At 38.9% G+C, this 17,419-nt stretch overlaps 1 protein-coding gene across 1 annotated transcript in view; it reads right to left on the reverse strand.

The window, feature by feature from the left end:
- Positions 1-17,419, reverse strand: part of NELL1 (neural EGFL like 1) — a 274,747-nt gene that overhangs the window by 64,152 nt on the left and 193,176 nt on the right. The gene's annotated exons all lie outside the window — the stretch shown is intronic.

The raw sequence follows: 17,419 nt of genomic DNA on the forward strand, positions 1-17,419 counted from the left end.
CACCTCACCAATAAAAGATTAGTAACCATCTGGAAGAAGAAGAGAGTAAAAAAAATACATAATAGGGTTTTAATGGGGCCAATCATCTTTCCATTATACCAAATATGCATATGACAATTATAATGCTCTGCTAATCCACAGAAAACAGGCAGGTTGGATGGTGTCAAATACTGTGTTCCTCACTTCTATCAAACTTCATTGAAATGTCTGTAAACATAATATTTTTTCAAATTTTTTCAGTTTTTACAATTTTTTATTGTAAAGGGAAAGGTATGTTTTGTGGAATTAAGAAATTAAATAGGGTGAGGATCATGACTGAAAATATAAGAAGGGCTCAACCCCAATATAAATGTCTCTGCTGAGATGTGATTTTTGATGGAGCAATACTGAAGTACTTCAGAAGTGTATGTGCCAAATAACTAGGATTTCAAACAGATGATGGATCTCATCTTTTTCTGCAAGCTGTGTGATGTTCCTCTTGCTCACAGCCAGTTTGGCAGAAAGTCCACTGAGTGTCCAAGAAGTCTGCTCACTGTTTAAAGTTGCTCAATTTATTTACTTTTTTTTGTTGAGTAAACAAACTCAATTTGTTTACGAGGAGAAGAGAGGAGAGGAGAGGAGAGGAGAGGAGAGGAGAGGAGAGGAGAGGAGAGGAGAGGAGAGGAGAGGAGAGGAGAGGAGAGGAGAGGAGAGGAGAGGAGAGGAGAGGAGAGGAGAGGAGAGGAGAGGAGAGGAGAGGAGAGGAGAGGAGAGGAGAGGAGAGGAGAGGAGAGGAGAGGAGAGGAGAGGAGAGGAGAGGAGAGGAGAGGAGAGGAGAGGAGAGGAGAGGAGAGGAGAGGAGAGAGGAGTCAGGACACTTCTCTACTCCTACCCCTGACATGCCCTGCCCTCCCCCTCAACATTTACTAAACTTCACAAGTGACTGAGTGGGTTTGGCTGCACTTATGAGAGAAGTTACAATTAATATTTAAACAGCAGCTCTCTGCATCTAAGCTAATAACAGATTTGCAAAGTGTTTCCTGCAAGCTAAAATCACAGATGGAGTGTTGGGCAAAGAGATGTTACAAATGCTATGAAAAGGCTTAAAGTGATAGATAACAGGAGAAATGTTTAAGATTTTTTTTTCCACTACACTAGAAAGACAAATAAAATTAATAGAGTTGTAGGCATTAAAAAGAAACTTTTGCAATTGTTAACCACTTAAGAGGCAAAAAACCACATCACTGTACCTCGTGACTGAACTGACAGACACGTCTGCCTTACTGTAAATATATAATTCATAGCATGCCATACTGTTTTATGGAGGAGAAGAATGCTAAAGTGTTTTAGACAAGACCATAGCAGAATACTATAAGCACGCCTTGAGCAAGGCAGTGGTGTGGAGAAAGCACAGTCACACTTCCTCCCCACCAATGCACACTCTGGGGATGGGAATCTTCCACAATGTATCTATTTTGAAACCAGCCAATTTCTGACCAAGAAGAGAAATACAGTTTAAGAGCAGTTTTGTGGGTTTTTTTGCATATAAATTCTTGCAAGAAAAGTATAACTGTGCAGAAAGCTGAAAGTACTGGTAAGAAATACAACTCGAAGTATACCAAACCCATGATAAAGAAAAAAAAAATTCCTTCCAGGGCTCTTGAAAGAATTTTTACTCACCTCTAGTCTCAGCATTCTCAGAGAAGGGTAAGTTAAATCCTACATCTACATGTTTTCTGATTTGAAATTATGAGTAAACAGAGACTTTTGTGACGTAGCAATAGGTTTCTGCACAACAGCAAAAGAAGCAGAATTTGTGACAGAGCAAGATATAAAGGAAAAATTAAAAACAAAACTGGCAAAAAACTGATTACTTCATCCTTAACATATCCCATATTACACTGGGAAAGAACCACATGGGGCTCTTGAAAGAATTCATAAAGGGGAAAAAAAGTTGATTCTTGTCTATAACAATCATGCATGTCCACTGAAGGTTACTAGTGCTGATAGGGATAGGTAGGTAAGAAGGCTTCAGTTAGAGCTCTCATGCACTTTCTTTGCCACCATAATGGATACTGCCAACTTAGTTCTGTGAAACACCTGCTTCTTACAATAAATACTGTTAGGAGGTCAGCAGAGTATGGTGGCATTTTCTTCTGTTCTCTTAAAAAGATTTCTAGCAGGGAAAGAGTATGTGACAGAGCTGGTCATGTAAAAGAGGTTCCCTTTAGAATTTCCCTGTTATGTCAGTGCAGCAGCTGGACTGACATCCACAGGCACAGCCAAGTGTGCCGTTCACATCTGGGAGAAAGGCTGGGATGCCTGTCATGGGCCAAAACTCTATCTTTCCATTCCTTCCTACAACTATATCTCCTATATGCATATTCAATCGTGCCAGCACTTACCTGTCAATAAATGTCACTGTCCTTTATTATCTCCCATCTTAGCAACTTACAGGGGAAAAAAAAAAAAAAATTTGTTCAGAGACACCCTAAGGAACTTTGGCACTACAGGCTGCTGTGAGAAAGGACTTTGTACTGCCCTGGCACCAGCCTGTTGTACAGATGTTGGAGGATGAAGCTGAGGAAGAAGCTGAACAATGACTGCAGGAGGAAAGAATGCAACTCTCCTTTTCAACTTTTGTAGATGCTGAAAGATTCTCCCCAACACGGACTGACTGTGCTTCTCTTTGTCACTCAGGATTTGGCGGATTTACGGGATGTGGTTCATTCTTACATTTTTATGCAAGAGGAGAAAACCCCAAGGAAGAACGTAAGCATTATCCTGCTGTTTCCCAGATGATTCCTGTAAAAACCATCTCATTCCTGCATTGTAGAGGCTTACAGGAAATTGAACATTAAACCCACGAATCTCAGAACACAGTTAAAAAATCAGACTAAAGGCTACTGTCCTCCATTGCTAAAAAAAAAGCTCACAGTACTGTATGCAGTACTGATAGCACTACTCTGAATAATAAAAATGCTCAATACCTCTAATAATAGGTTTCAATTACATTTCAATATACAGTTTCAGTTGCTAGCAATTTTACCAAACTCCATTTATTTGAACTATTTTCTCTAATAGTCCTGCCTCTGGCTGCAGCCTTTTAACACATTTTCTCAAAATTAATTCATTTCCAATAATGAGATTTTTCCTTTACAGCAACAGCAGAAGAAATTAAATAAAATCCTTACATCCCTTCTGTACCTCTGCCTTATGAACAAGAGGACCCAACAGGCAGCAGCTCAGCAACTGAGCAGGAAAACAACTGGAGTGCCCATGCCCTCCTGAATCTACTTGCTTTGGGGCTTATGCTTTGTTTTATGTCATATGGGCTCTGGGATATGTGGTTTGGACATGTCTGGTTCCACTGTGGTTTGGACCCCTCAGAATCAGAAGTTCTTTTGGGGGTGGTGGAATTACCAGTACCACAGAACCAGCAGTTATAAATGCTGACTGCAGACTCTCTCCCTCCTACTGAAAATTAACACAAGAAAGGCAAGTCATGGCTGGATCAAGTATTGCTAATATACTTCCATAAGTAGACCCTGGCTCTGAAATTCTTTGCAGGCTGGCAACCTTGACAGAAAGGAGAGGGGCCACTGAATTTACCATAAAGATTTTATCAGGAAAATTAAGTGAAGATGCCATTAGGGTAAAGCCTACACAAGTAAACTTCTGTTGTTTAGAGACTCATTCAGTACTCTGTATGCAAAAGAAACAATCTATTGATTTCAGGAGTCTTCTGCCAAAGTCAACAGATCTCTATAATGCCAACAGATTTCTTCCTCCAAAATAGAAGCCTTTATTACATAAAGGCCTTTCCTAAATAGACATAATTTCTCTGCAGAGGAAGAATTTTACTTCTGTTGCATATCCTCTTTGATGATGCATCTATAGAGAACAGAAACAGCCAAAATAAAAGCCTGCTGATAGGTCATTTTTGTGATGATGTTAGAGGGGCGGGTGAGTCTTACTGCAGAACTCCACAAAGAGCAGCAGGGAAGCACCATGCTCCTGGACATGCACAAGCTGAATTATCCTGGTTTTTGTATGGCAGCACAGTACACCTCACTGGGCTACCACAGGAAAGCAATTACTGCAGCATGGAACCCTCAAGTCAAGCAAATACCTCTCACTTTCAAGTGTAACCCAGTAGATGTTACAAAACATTTATACGTGAATATATAAAATTGTTTTAGTAAAAGAAAATAATATTTTTATATACTAAATGCCTGTGAATTAAAAAAAATGGACATTCAGGAAAGGCAAGGAAGGGGTCAGACAGATTTCCTGGGTAAACAAAAATATGCAGCACTTGAAGAGAGATGGGCTAGCGTACCTTTACAAGGAATTTGATAGTCCATTGATGAGAGGACCACAATTTCAATTAGCTGCTTGGATTTACTCATACAAGTACACACGGGGGTGCAGCTGGTAACCATCCAACTATGTAAGCCAAATACCAGAATAATCAGGTGATACCAGTTGCTCGGGTGGGTTTAGAGGTCAGCTAAGAAAGTGAAGAGAAAGCACACAACCAAAATAAGGGAGCAGTAGAGGCTGTGCTCTTTTTCTCTGTACTCAAGTGTGACACTATCATCTATAAAAGTACAAAACTCTTTTTGGTTCAGTGAACTACATCCATTGGACACAGGGTGCAACTCATTTCACACACAGTCTGTCAAATGCCACTGGAGTCCTTTTACAGCTGGCTGGAGTCAGAGAAGGACAAGTCTGCAGGAATGAATTTTGGGCAAAAGGACAGTCCTGGAAAATTTTCTTCCAACCTGCTGAAGCAAGAAGGGGAGTGTGGGTTAGTCTGGCAGCCAGGATGCAAACACATCTGAGAGTGGAAGACAAACCCTCAGCTGGGCAGCTCTCACTTTTCTGAGGGGCTTGCAACCCAATTTATGCTTCGGATTTTATGTGTGGTATGTAGGAGGGTTATTCAGTTTGGGAAGAACCTATAAATTTCAGGTTTTCTGTCAGCTGATTGTAAAGGTATTATTCCTGAATTATTTTTCTAGAAATTTCACATACAATTATTTTTCTAGAAACTTAACTTTGCAAATGTAATTAGAATAATTGCTGCCTTGTGTAGTCAAAAATCTGAATCCTGGCATTACAAAATGTGTAAGTGTATGAGAGCTAAATTTGAATAAAGATCAATGAACTCAGAATTTAAGTTAGGAGATGAGGGTTTTTAAAGTACTCAGGAAAGCATGAAGGAATTCCTTCAAATTTGGCAGGCAACACACAGTGAAAGACAGAAAAAAGGACAAAATAGAAAAGTCCCTAGAAGGATTATGAAGAGTAACAAATACATCATGAAGAAATCATGTCAAATATAATAGACATCCATACTGTGTGTTAGTTGGTGTGTCTATGTATACATTTGCATGCTACGTAATATTTATCAAAGTGGCGAACTAATATTTTAGAGTTTGTCAGTAGGCTATTTCAGCTGATGAAGCAGTGAATCTTTTCAAGTTCCCAGTGCTCTGTCACACAGCACTTGCAAAATTAAGATTTAGCTGAATTTGGAAGGCTGAGCATATCTCTCAGAAGGCTCTGAACCCTGAGCCCTTTCTTTACTGTTGTATGGCGCTAAATTCCCTCCTTCCTTGGTGTTTTGCTTGACTGATATGTAATCAAGCTGTGGTCATTTGTAGGCAAGCAGCAGGCCATTCATCTGGATGCTTTCAGTGTGGGCTCAAGTGCTCTTTGGCTAGAAATACTGAATTATTTTGAAAAATGAAACCTAAACTCCTGAAAATTAGTACAATGAATCACAGTGATAAATATTAATAATTTCCTCTGTACTACCCTATTAATGGAGCTTACTTTTGAATGTGTAAGTTACCCACCCTGATTAATACATTTTCACCTAAAACATTTTCTAATGAACAAACAAGCTATATTTAATCAAATTAATTCAGAAAGCATACTGAATAGACTGAATCTGTCCCTTCTTCTCTCCTGGTAAAATGACATAGACAAAACCATTATTAATGCCAACCTTATTTTATGGCTCTGAAGACAGGTGTGTGACAATTTTGAAAAATATATTTGAAAAAGATCAATTGAAGCAGTAAGGGACAAAAGCAATATAATATAAATTGTCCTGTGATAAATTATGCTTTTGAAAGCATCTCTCACATACCCAGATAACTCTGGGGTGCTAAATGAATATTCTTGTTGCCATTTTACTGCTCTGCTTCCTCAAGGCTAGACTCTTCAATATTTTTAGTGCACCATTTTAAGCCAACTGCAGCTGTCTCTCTAGTAACCAAATAATAAGCATGACAAAATAGGGCAGAATGCTTCTTCCACAAACCAACTCAACATCATCTTTCAAAATTCAAGCCAACACTTTAAACTGCAAAAACAAACAGGAATTTGCTTCAAGAAATGACATGACACATGGTAATACTGCAGTTTTACTTTGCATCACGTAAATGTGCTTATTATGCTCCCTATTTGTTTTAACAAATGGGTACACAAACATAACACTGTTTCTTTACAAATCAGTAATGCTTAATCAATCCTAAGTTAAGGATAAAGAACCATGTTCCAGAAGCACAACAGAAGCATTTTCTCTTGCCTGCTCTATTACCACAACTTAGTAAAGACCTTACTTCAAATCTCATTGAACTCACTGAAAAAAAACAGAATTCAGTAACAGCACATGCAATCTAAGGTCTGCTTGGCCATAGCACAGTACGTGGAATATTCAGAAAACACAAAAATAATTTTCCAGCAACATACATATTACAGCTCTGTCCTCTCAGTGTTCCAATCCGCACAAGCGCACTCTGTAAATACGTTCAGCACAAGAACAGCTGGGCTACCCCTAATGTAACAGGTATGAACTTTTAATTCACTCTTCCTGCCTTGCCCTGTAGCACTGGCATCCTCGCCAATAAAACACAGGCCTGGTTACCAATGAGAAACATTCTCAGTGTGAGAGATTTACTCTATATTGCTAAATAAAAATCTATCCAAGCACCCTCAAATAACTGTGTGTAATGAAAAACACCAGAATGTTCAATAAGCTGTAACAAAAATGCCTACAATGTTAATAAAACATTTTATTGAGGTAATTCTCTATATGAGAAACACTATATTTTGAAATTGTAGAGAAATTTTAGGAAAGCATTTTCAGCCATGTCTGGAAGTGAGGATGTTGACTGTGTGCAATCATAGCCTCTGAAGTCTCCAATTCAGCAATATTGTTTTAAGGTTGCTCATACCTTATTGCAAACATAATTGAATCTGAGAAAAAAAATCCCTTGTTTTGATAGCTGCACAAAATATGCAATAGCAAACCAAGGAATTATTGATAGCATATAACTGAAGGTGACAATACTGAGAAAAATTAGATGAAAATGGGAAATAAAAAGGCAATGGGACTTTCAGGTCTGGATCAGGCATATGTAAGCACAAGTAATTCACAAATAATTTGCAAAGACATTAAGAGACCTTGAGCCGTTTCTTTCTAAACAAGCACACTACAATTCAGGTGTTCTCTCTCACTGTCTCTGTGTTATACTTATGCTGCAAGTAACAGCTACAATGATGTCTCTGAAAACTTTTTCTACTAGGCTTTTTCACCACCTTTCAAATCTCACTCATCCTTCCAAGACACTCCACTCAAAAAAACTTCCTTTTTCAAAACTGGATCACATTCTATTGACCAACAGCAGAAGGACAGGAACTGTCAGCTCTAGAGATCAGAGTCCTCTGCTTACACACAACAGGAAGGACTTCAGTAGGTGAAACTTTCAGAGCTCCCCCACAACACCCTCCAGCCCTCACTCCTTATCAGGAGAGATGCCATGTTAGATACAGACATTTCCCCATTAAGGAACAGTATTAACAGTTAATCTCAATTTACAGAATCTACCTTGCCTTGCGGGTCTCTAACAGATAGAGGTCTGAATTCACTAAAGATGCTGCCAAGAAGGCAATCAAGAGATGAAAAGCCCTGGATCCCATAAGCAATGCCCCAGGGCATTCCGTCTCAGTTCAGATCAAGTTTATATAAGGGAAAGAAAGAATAACAAAGAAAACAATTAGGAGGTGTTGGAGAGCTGGAGGAAGAGAGATTCAAACACAGTGCTGAAACATACCACACTAAATAATGAGTTCTCTCATGTAGGTCTGGATAACTTTTGCACTCCTACACCTCTTCTGACGTATGGAGTTGATGGATCAAAAAGAGAATGCAAATAACTATTAACTGGAGACAATCTCAGTTCTTATCTGAATTTTAAATTTTAAGTCTTAACAGTTGCTAAAATATCACCACAATAGCAGATTCTTCTCAAAAAATAAACAAGTATATTTTTAGCAATTATTTTAATTTTCCTAGTGGCAAAGGACATGTTCATCTCAGTATCAGGATTTACCTGAGATAATCTTACCAAATTAGTTGTATTCATTAGAAAAGAGACTAAACTTCAATATTTTGCCTTCTCAAAGAGACACCAGATTTTTCAACTGGGAAAAAAAGAAGTCCTGAAAAGTGATATTGTTCTCACTGTTCAAGTGAAATTTCAGTCTAAAAGCAGAGATTGTTTTTTCTCAAGCTGGTGTGACAGCAGGTGTTATACCCATCACCATTAGCTTTATAATCATCATAATATGTTGCTTTTAAATAAATTCTTTAATCTCAAGCCTTTGTACATTATGAACAATTAAGCCTTACAACCCCCCAGTGAGGAAGATGCATTAAGAGCCTGAACCTGCCAGGCAGTTCTACGGAGCAGAGTTAACTACAGTAATATAATTTAATAAAGAATGAATTTAACAAGTAAGAGCAGAAAAGCAAATATAATCTCTGTGTGTGTAATCTTTGAATGAGCCAAGAGCATTTCAGAACCCAAGGGGCCACCCTCTCTGCTAGTGTCAATTAGTAATCTATACCAATTTACACAGTGCCTAGGAAATCACCCTCTAAATTCTAGGAGCTACAAGACTCCGAGGAGTACATCACTATCACACGGCTTGTAAGGTCATACTGCTGACTTGTGCCTTAGCACATGCAATCATGCAAATAGTTCAGCTGATATCTAGAAAACATGCATAACGTTGATTTGATTTTGCCACCTAATCCCTGTTTCTATTTGTATTTTCTGTAGAGAACTGAGTAGCATGTAACATGCCAGGGAATGGCAAACCGAAAGGAAAATGATACATAGATCCTTGGCTGCTTTCTGCAGAGTAGTGACACCTTGCTCACCAATCTGACTTCAATGATCGTGCATCAGAGCAATCTGTATTTTGCTGTATAGGCTCCAGCACAATGTCTTGTACTTCAAAAAACTGAAGTTATGAGAAATCCCTACTAATAGCTTGAACGTGCCTTTAGATTGGATATACTGGGAAAAATCTCTTCACAAAAAGGGTTGTCAAGCACTGCAACAGGCTGCCCAGGGCAGTGGTGCAGTCACTATCCTCACAGGTATTTGAAGTCCATGTGGATGTGGCACCTGGGGATATACATGGTTTAGTGATGGGATGGTCAGTGCTGAGTAAACACTTAGACTCAAGGACTTTGTAGGTCTTTTCCAGCCTTAATAATTTTATGATTCTATCAGAGGTGCTGGAACTTTCCAGAAGCACAGTACTCAAAGCTTGGAGTGTCTGGCAAAATTTTCTTTCCCAACACATGGAAAACACTCCAGCTAGGGTTTGTCTCCCAAACTGGTAACAGTGCTTCAGGAGCACAACAGAACAGATGCTGCCTAGATTTTTTCAGTACTTTGGATTAATTTAGGATGATATATTTCAACATAAATTTGAAATACCTTTCCTATGCATTAGTCTGCTAATGGTACACAGTTCAATCCCAGTGTAGAAAACATAAAGCACCATAAAAAACAGCTGTAATCCTTCCCTAAAGTACAGTGTGCCTTCCTAATGGAATATGATTTCAAAACAGATTTCCAGTTCCACCTTCTTAGGGTACCTCGTTACAATGTTTAGATTGCAAAAACAGACCATAGGAATACTTCCTATATTTCTTGGCAATGCAACATTTAATTTTATGGTGCATAAAATGCATTTCTCTTAACAGATGTATCGGTTCCCTGATATTATGACTAAACTGCTTCATACCCATAAATGCTATGTGGTGAACTAGTGAAGCTATGGCATTTATCTTTGTTGTTGTGGCACACACTTCCACTTGCTCCTAACATCCTGCTTCCCTGAATAATAACAAATTTAGTTTTGACTGCTTTGAAGAGATTTGATCACATGTATGCCATATATATTCTCACATACATTTTATGATTATGCACACAAAGTTTCCCAGCTATGCATTCTAAAGTGCATAAAAATTACATGACTGCTTATAGATAACAAATTACTAAAATAAATAAATAATTTTTAAAAGTGCAATATCAAAAATTTTCCACAAAATTAAATTCAGCCTTTCACTTGTCAGAGTTTAGCACCCTTCCCAAATCAAGGTTAAACATCCCATTTAATCGTGCCCTGTCAAAAAAATTAAATTTTGCTCTGCATTGAAAAATTTTATGGGGAAATGTAACTGCAATATTCCCTAATTAATTCAGGGAAAACCATGGGCATATGTTTCACAGCTGAGAAGAATGACTGTGAGGATACACCTGAGCCACACAGCAATCATACCACTGCACAGATCCTGCAGACATCCTACAAACAATAAGGCCCAAGAAGTGATCTGAAAGAAGACAAAGGGACAGTTATATGACCTGATTCGTGGAAATTCTTCCCTATGTAAGTTATGATATGAAATAAGGTAAGATCTGTTTGATGGTTGGCTTTTTCCAGTTGCCTGCTGTGGCTGGGTTTGACAAAGGAGAGTGAGGTATTTCTGAATATCTGTACCTGCATGTTTCTGTTCTCAATATCCTCATATTGAGACTTTCTGCAATCTGGTAACAGCAGTTCTGGCAGATGATGAGCACCTGAATTTATAAAACACAAACAATTTTAACCCCCTCAGTCCTGCCCTCTGATGCAGCTTACTTGCTGGATCTGTGAGTGGTTTTACTAAATCAAAAAATAGTTTCCAATTACATATTACTTGGATCTGCAAGTATCCTCTTAAAAGAACAAGGAAATGAAATAAGCCACAAATCATAGGAGTGACTGCTGTGAGAATTTACTGAAATACTTGGGTTCAAGCATAAACAGACAGCTATAGAGGAAATATCTGAAGACAAAATTAAAATTATTAGATTGAAGTGTTGATGCAAAGGCATATCAAATACTTCATCACCATAAGCAACCAGGATCTGGACTAGAAAGGAAACTGCTTCAGGCCATGTTTATTTTATCTATCAAGGATAAACTATGGTAAATGAGAATGTTCTTTGCAATGCAATGGCACATTTTTTGATACTCTTGTTCATATAAAAATGTCACTCACCAGGTATAAGAAATAAAGCAATATTATGTCATGATTCAGTGAAATAATAAGAAACAAAATACACTGTAGTATATTCTCTCAGGCAGCATCTAGTCTTCACGTGCCTTACTGAAAATCAGCATACACTAAGTATAATTCTACATGACAGTTTGTTTAACACCAAAGCATACTACTCAAGTCAAGAAAGATAGATATATATGTGTAGTGTGGAGATACATACATCAGATACAACAATTTTACTTACTTTGAAAGCATTAGTGTTTATTTCAAAGATACTGATATGACCTGCTGGAAAGCAGCTCCGTGGAGAAGGACCTGAGCATCCTGATGGACAATGGACTGTCCAAGAGCCAGCAGTGCCCTGTGGCCAAGGAGGCCACTGGCATCCTGGGATGCTTTAGGGACAGCATTGCCAGCAGGTCGAGGTTGGTGCTCCTGCCCCTCTGCTCAGCCCTGGACAGGCACATCTGGAGTGCTGTGTCCTGCTCTGGGCTCCTCAGCACAGGAGAGATGAGGAGCTCCTGGAGCAGATCCAGGGGACAATAACAAAGGTGATGAAGGGATGGAGCATCTCCCTTAGGAGGAAAGGCTGAGGGAGCTGGGCCTGTTCAGCCTTGAGAAGAGATGACTGAGAGGGGACCCTGCCAGTGTCAGCATCTGTAGGTCGGTGTCAGAGGATGGACCAGGCTCCATCTGCTCAGTGGTGCCAGGCAATGGGAGAGAGACAGTGGGCAGAAACTGATCCGTGGGGAGTTCCACCTGAGCATGACGAAGAACTTCACTGTGCAGGTGACTGTGTATTGGAACAGGCTGCCCAGAGAGGGTTTGGAGTCTGTGTGATTATCTCAGTGGAGGTATTCAAGCACTGCCTGGTTGCAATCCTGTGCCATGTGCTCTGGGACGCCCTGCTTGAGCAGGGCATTGGAACAGATAACCCACTGAGGTCCCTTTCAATCCTGTCCACCCTGTGATTCTGTTTTCAACTACGCAAGTGTGAAGTTGAAAATATGCCTAATAATACCAGGTAGAAAATAAAAGCAGAGTACCACAAGTACCTAAGTAATGTATTGTTTCAGTGATACAAATTCCAGCAGACTAAAGGAACTTTTCAAATATCTTCCTCTCCATTCCAGTGGGGGGAAAAAAGATAATCACTCCTGAGATCTTAAACTTTAAGTGTTCTCACACAAGGGGCTACATATAGAAATTATTTCTGTTTAAAGACACTTTTTGAGTTAAGTAAGGTTTGACTTTAAAAAAATGTATATGGTTTCACTGAGCAGCACTCAAGTGGTCATTTCTAATGTACACTGACAAAACAAGTCAAATTATGGGGAAAAAATGCTCTCTGAAACTTTATGCACACTACTGTTATATTTTTGCTGTTTTCTTCTTTTTTTCCAAGAAAATCTCCCAGTAAAATTACCAGGTATGTTCTACACTATGAATAATAGCGCACAGCAAAAAAGAAAATAAATCTCTTACAGTGTACATAATCTGTCATTAATAGCCAACAAAACTACTGCTGCTGGATAGGACAAGAATAAGATGTCCTGTTGTATAAACAGAAAACTTGAAATAAAAATACATACTGTACAGAAAGCAAGCTTCTAGTTAAAATTACTATCACTAATGCACTGCAGCCAACATGTCAGCCTTGCAGAAACTGGCATTTTATTATCAGACCAGAAATTGGATAACTGTACAGCCACCAAATGGACTTGAAGAAAGCCATGGGCAGCAGCACCAAACGTGTACAGAGAGAAATCTGCTGCACAGGAGAGCACAGCCTGAAAGGCTTGTACTTCTCAAAGGCAATCTGGAGTCTGAAGTCATCTATTTAACCACCAAATAGTTAGAGTCAGCAACAGGGCAAGACTCCTCAGACTACCCTGCCTGCATTGTAGTGCCACAGACTATTACATCCATCTAAAATAAACCTTTTAAATTGTGGACTATATGGCACATTAGCCAGCAGAGTAATTGTCAAGCTCCAGGGGGTTGGCAGAACATCAAAAGCTATAGGGCAAGATAAAGACAATACATTTCTTACAGTGGAGTATCAGGCACAAGTAATACTGGGATGTGGCTGTTGCCATGAAAAAGCTCTGCTTTTTCAGGGTCCACAACCCCATTTACTCAATCGACCAGTATCAGGGTATTTAAATACATATTTAAGACAGTAAGAAGCTGAATGAAGATACTTAAGAAATAATTGATTTTTGTTATTTCCAAAAGACACATAAAGGAGTAAGATACTTCTATATCCATTAGATACTCAAGGGAACTCAGCCTAGGTCATTCACCTATTGTATTTTGTTATTGTTGAAAAAATCAACAAATCCAGCATCACAATAGAACTTCTACAGTGACTCAGATCTACCTCTCTTGTGCCACTGAGGAGGTACTTCAGTGAAATGGGAATGTTTCTCAGAGCTGTGTATGAAGTTTGGTGAACCAAATGAGATTACAAGATTTGCCATGCGCAAACTTGTAAGAAATCTAGAAATCTGAGTCAAACTAGAAATGTTATGACAGACCAGGAGCAAGACAAAAAAACAAGGTATCCCCTGGGAACAATAAACAGTCAAAACACTGAGAGAAAATGATACTGTTCACTCACAAAAAAACAAAACCTCACAGGGAAATAACAAAATGTAACGGTCCCCCAAACAGTTTTAAAACAAAGATAAATAGAAGTAGTTTCTCCAAGATGAAACATCTTAATCTAATCTCTATCATATAAAATTCACAGATTGAACCTTGGGGCATCAGTAACATATATGTGCCAAATAAGCCTGTAGCAAGCATTGCTTTACTTTAATAACTACAGTTTGGAGCTGCCAATACTTTTGAGCAGAGGGCAGGAATAGTTGATAATGTGACCTAAAACAATACTAAATATACCCAGTTGTATTAGAAGAGCGTTGCAATGAAGTTTGTGTTTTGCATTTGTTTATTATAGCAAATACTTCCCATGAAGAAGCCCAACCCAACCCCACCATCACAAATAACAACAAAAAACTATGCCATACACCAGGGCACAGAGATCCATCGTAGCATAAATCTAACATATGAGCACCTTGATTATGTGCTAAGTAAGATCAAGCAGGTCAGGCTCAGAGAGGTTGCCTTCTCTACTGTCCTAACCCCTGGGTATTTTAGTTTCCAAGAAAAAAAATGTAAAGATGCTTAGTGATGTAAGGAAAGCTGAATGTGATCTCAACTGGTTTCTAACTGCACTGCCATCACATCAGGAAGTCTCTCTAAATCCTTGCACTATTGAAGAGGGTTTTTATTTTCTTTTTTTCTATTTTTTTTTTTTTACCTGAATAGAGGCTCTATTACTATTAACTTGTGAGTAAGAATCTTTATGAGAAAACCCATATTGAGGGGGAAGAAATCCTGAAGCCAAGGTGTCAGTAGAAGAATCAGTTTGACAAGACTCCAGGGTGAGAAAGTAAGTCCACAGGACAGCTACCCAACATAGAATGTTTTTTTCCATTTGGCCAACCTCTGAGATTTGCCATTTGGAATAATCAGAGTCTTTGGAGGCACTCCAGTTTCTTTAATACACTGAAAATCCATCCTGTTGTTTCACTTGTTTTAAATAGGCAGAGGCAAACAGTGTATCATCAAGTGTACTAATTGATCCAAATGCAGTGCAAACTAAATTAAGGGGGTTGGAAATGCTGGAAAAAATTAAACACTGCATTAATAAAGCTGAAAATAGCTTAATAAAGCTGAAAACAAGAGCTGAACAACCTAAGGCTATTTATGATATTTCTTTATTTCTGTTAAATAGCTGTCTTTCTGTAGACTGTTACCAACCCAGCAGGAGCCTTTCAAGAGAGGCATTTTTCTCATTCTGTGCATTTTAAGTTAGGTTTCTATGAAATTCAGCTTGTCGGTAAAAGCTGCTGCCAATTCATATTAAAACCATAACTGCAGATAAGTAATGATAATATCATGAGAGCATGTGAGCTGCAAATTCTATCCAAGCCTTTATCTGAAATACAAAATCTGCCAGCTTATCTTGCAGAGGCGGAGTCAATGCAAACAAAAGCAAGAACACATCTAAACAAATAGAAAGAAATCAATCCTCATTAGAAGGATTCTCCCCTATATAAATGGATTGTGGAAATCGTTGGCTGGCAGCAAGGAACTGATTTCATCTTCTTTCTCTGTTGCTGAAAAGGGTCTATCATCACTGGAAGGTGTGGAAACAGATGGGGTTAAAGAAAGCATTGCCTGGTAAGCACACACTAAAGGAGATGAGAGAGGATAAAGCACCCCACATCCAAAGGACAAATGGCCAAGGGGCCTCTGAATTACATCTCTTGATCTGTTTCTGAAGAGTACCGAAGTGGAGGAATGCCAGCTGGGCTTCAAGAGGAGGGACAATTACCAGCAGGAAACTTGGAGCTTCGCTCAAACGCCACGCAAGAGAAGGGACAGAAAGGCATTTTACCTTTCTCTTCCAAAAGTTCCAGGGGGAAAAAAAAAATCACAAAGAAAGTAAAAAGGAAAGGACGAAGAAGAAAGTAAATGAAACAAGGCAGTAGGGATGTGTGAAAGTGTAGAAGTGAGAAACTGAAAAAACACACAGAAAAATGACAGCATCCCTAGATGTAAATCTCATTGACAATCGGTCACCAGGAAAAGGGAATATTGTTGGCTGCACAAGAATTGTGGTCACATCTTTTAATATTTAATTTTTAAAAAATCAAAAGGGAAGTGCCTGCTGACTTCAAAAGGCAGAAGAATCCCATAAAGGGAAGAACTAGCTTTCAACATGTAACTGTACAGAAATTAAAAGAAAAAGCTGTTATCATTGGAAAAGGCATGAAAGTCACTGCGTCACACATATGATGCACACAGGAGTCTGAAAACAGATTCTGATGACTAAAAGGTAACCTTAACAAATATAAACCCGTGGTCCTGATTCAATTTAAGAATTACAATTCTTAACTGTATAAATTGTGAAAACACTTCTGTAAAATTAAGAGTAAAGATACTGTCCCACTACTTCTAATACAAATTGTTCATTCACTCCAATGACTACAACTCTTCAAGGTATTTTGTAACAAAATTGTCACACTGGTCCAGGAACCATCAGTAGGAAGTACTGCAAGTAACTGAAAAAGAACATTCTGCAGGCCTGGTGAAAGTAAAGCATATCAGCTCCAAGGACTGAAATCCCAATGACTGCTCTCACAAATAAGCATCTGAGTTGGCAGATCAGTCTAAGGCATAATGCTTTTAACTCCAGAAGGCTATGACATGCTGTTGTCTTCCCCATTTATGCCACTGGCACATCCCCAACACAGTTACAGTACTGGTTAATTACAGCTTGGCCTTTTGTACATTTAATGATGGCCACAGATGTAAGGGGTGGCAATTTCAGTGGCACAGCTCTGCAATAAAGCTAACATCATATATTTCTAATACGCATTACAGCTTTTCCCCAAAGTCTGCTGCAGCTTTGACAAGTATATGTATCCTCTATGGGCATTTAATGTCTAATGTAAGGCAGAATCGAGACACAAACACCAAACTGTTTAAGTTGAAAGGAGAAAGGGTAAATATTATTTACAGAAATTTACAATCCAGTTCATTCTCTCCTAGAAGAATTGAGGGGGGAAAATCTTGAGTCGTTAGACAAGAATTATTACAAGTAAGAAAACAAGGCTTGTACAGAATCCTTCTTGTTAAGGATTCACCTAGACCAGCCCTGCCTGCCCCAGCACACACCACACACCTGTCAGTAACCAGGGGCCACCTTGCACATAAAGTCACACAAAGAGGAGGGCACAGGGCATGATACCTTTGACTGCTCAGGGATTGTCTTAGCATGAAAAGACAAAGACCTCAAAAGAACTGAACTGAGGGATTAAACAGCAGCAAATTCTGAGTCCCTAACACACTAAAACAAACCAAAACCCCCAGGTCTCACAGCAAGGTGAACTTTAGTGAAACTGAACAAAATGCTCAGTGAAAGTAAAGCACAGTGGT

This window comes from Cinclus cinclus, chromosome 6, assembly GCF_963662255.1.
Source record: "Cinclus cinclus chromosome 6, bCinCin1.1, whole genome shotgun sequence".
NCBI classification, from domain to species: domain Eukaryota; kingdom Metazoa; phylum Chordata; class Aves; order Passeriformes; family Cinclidae; genus Cinclus; species Cinclus cinclus.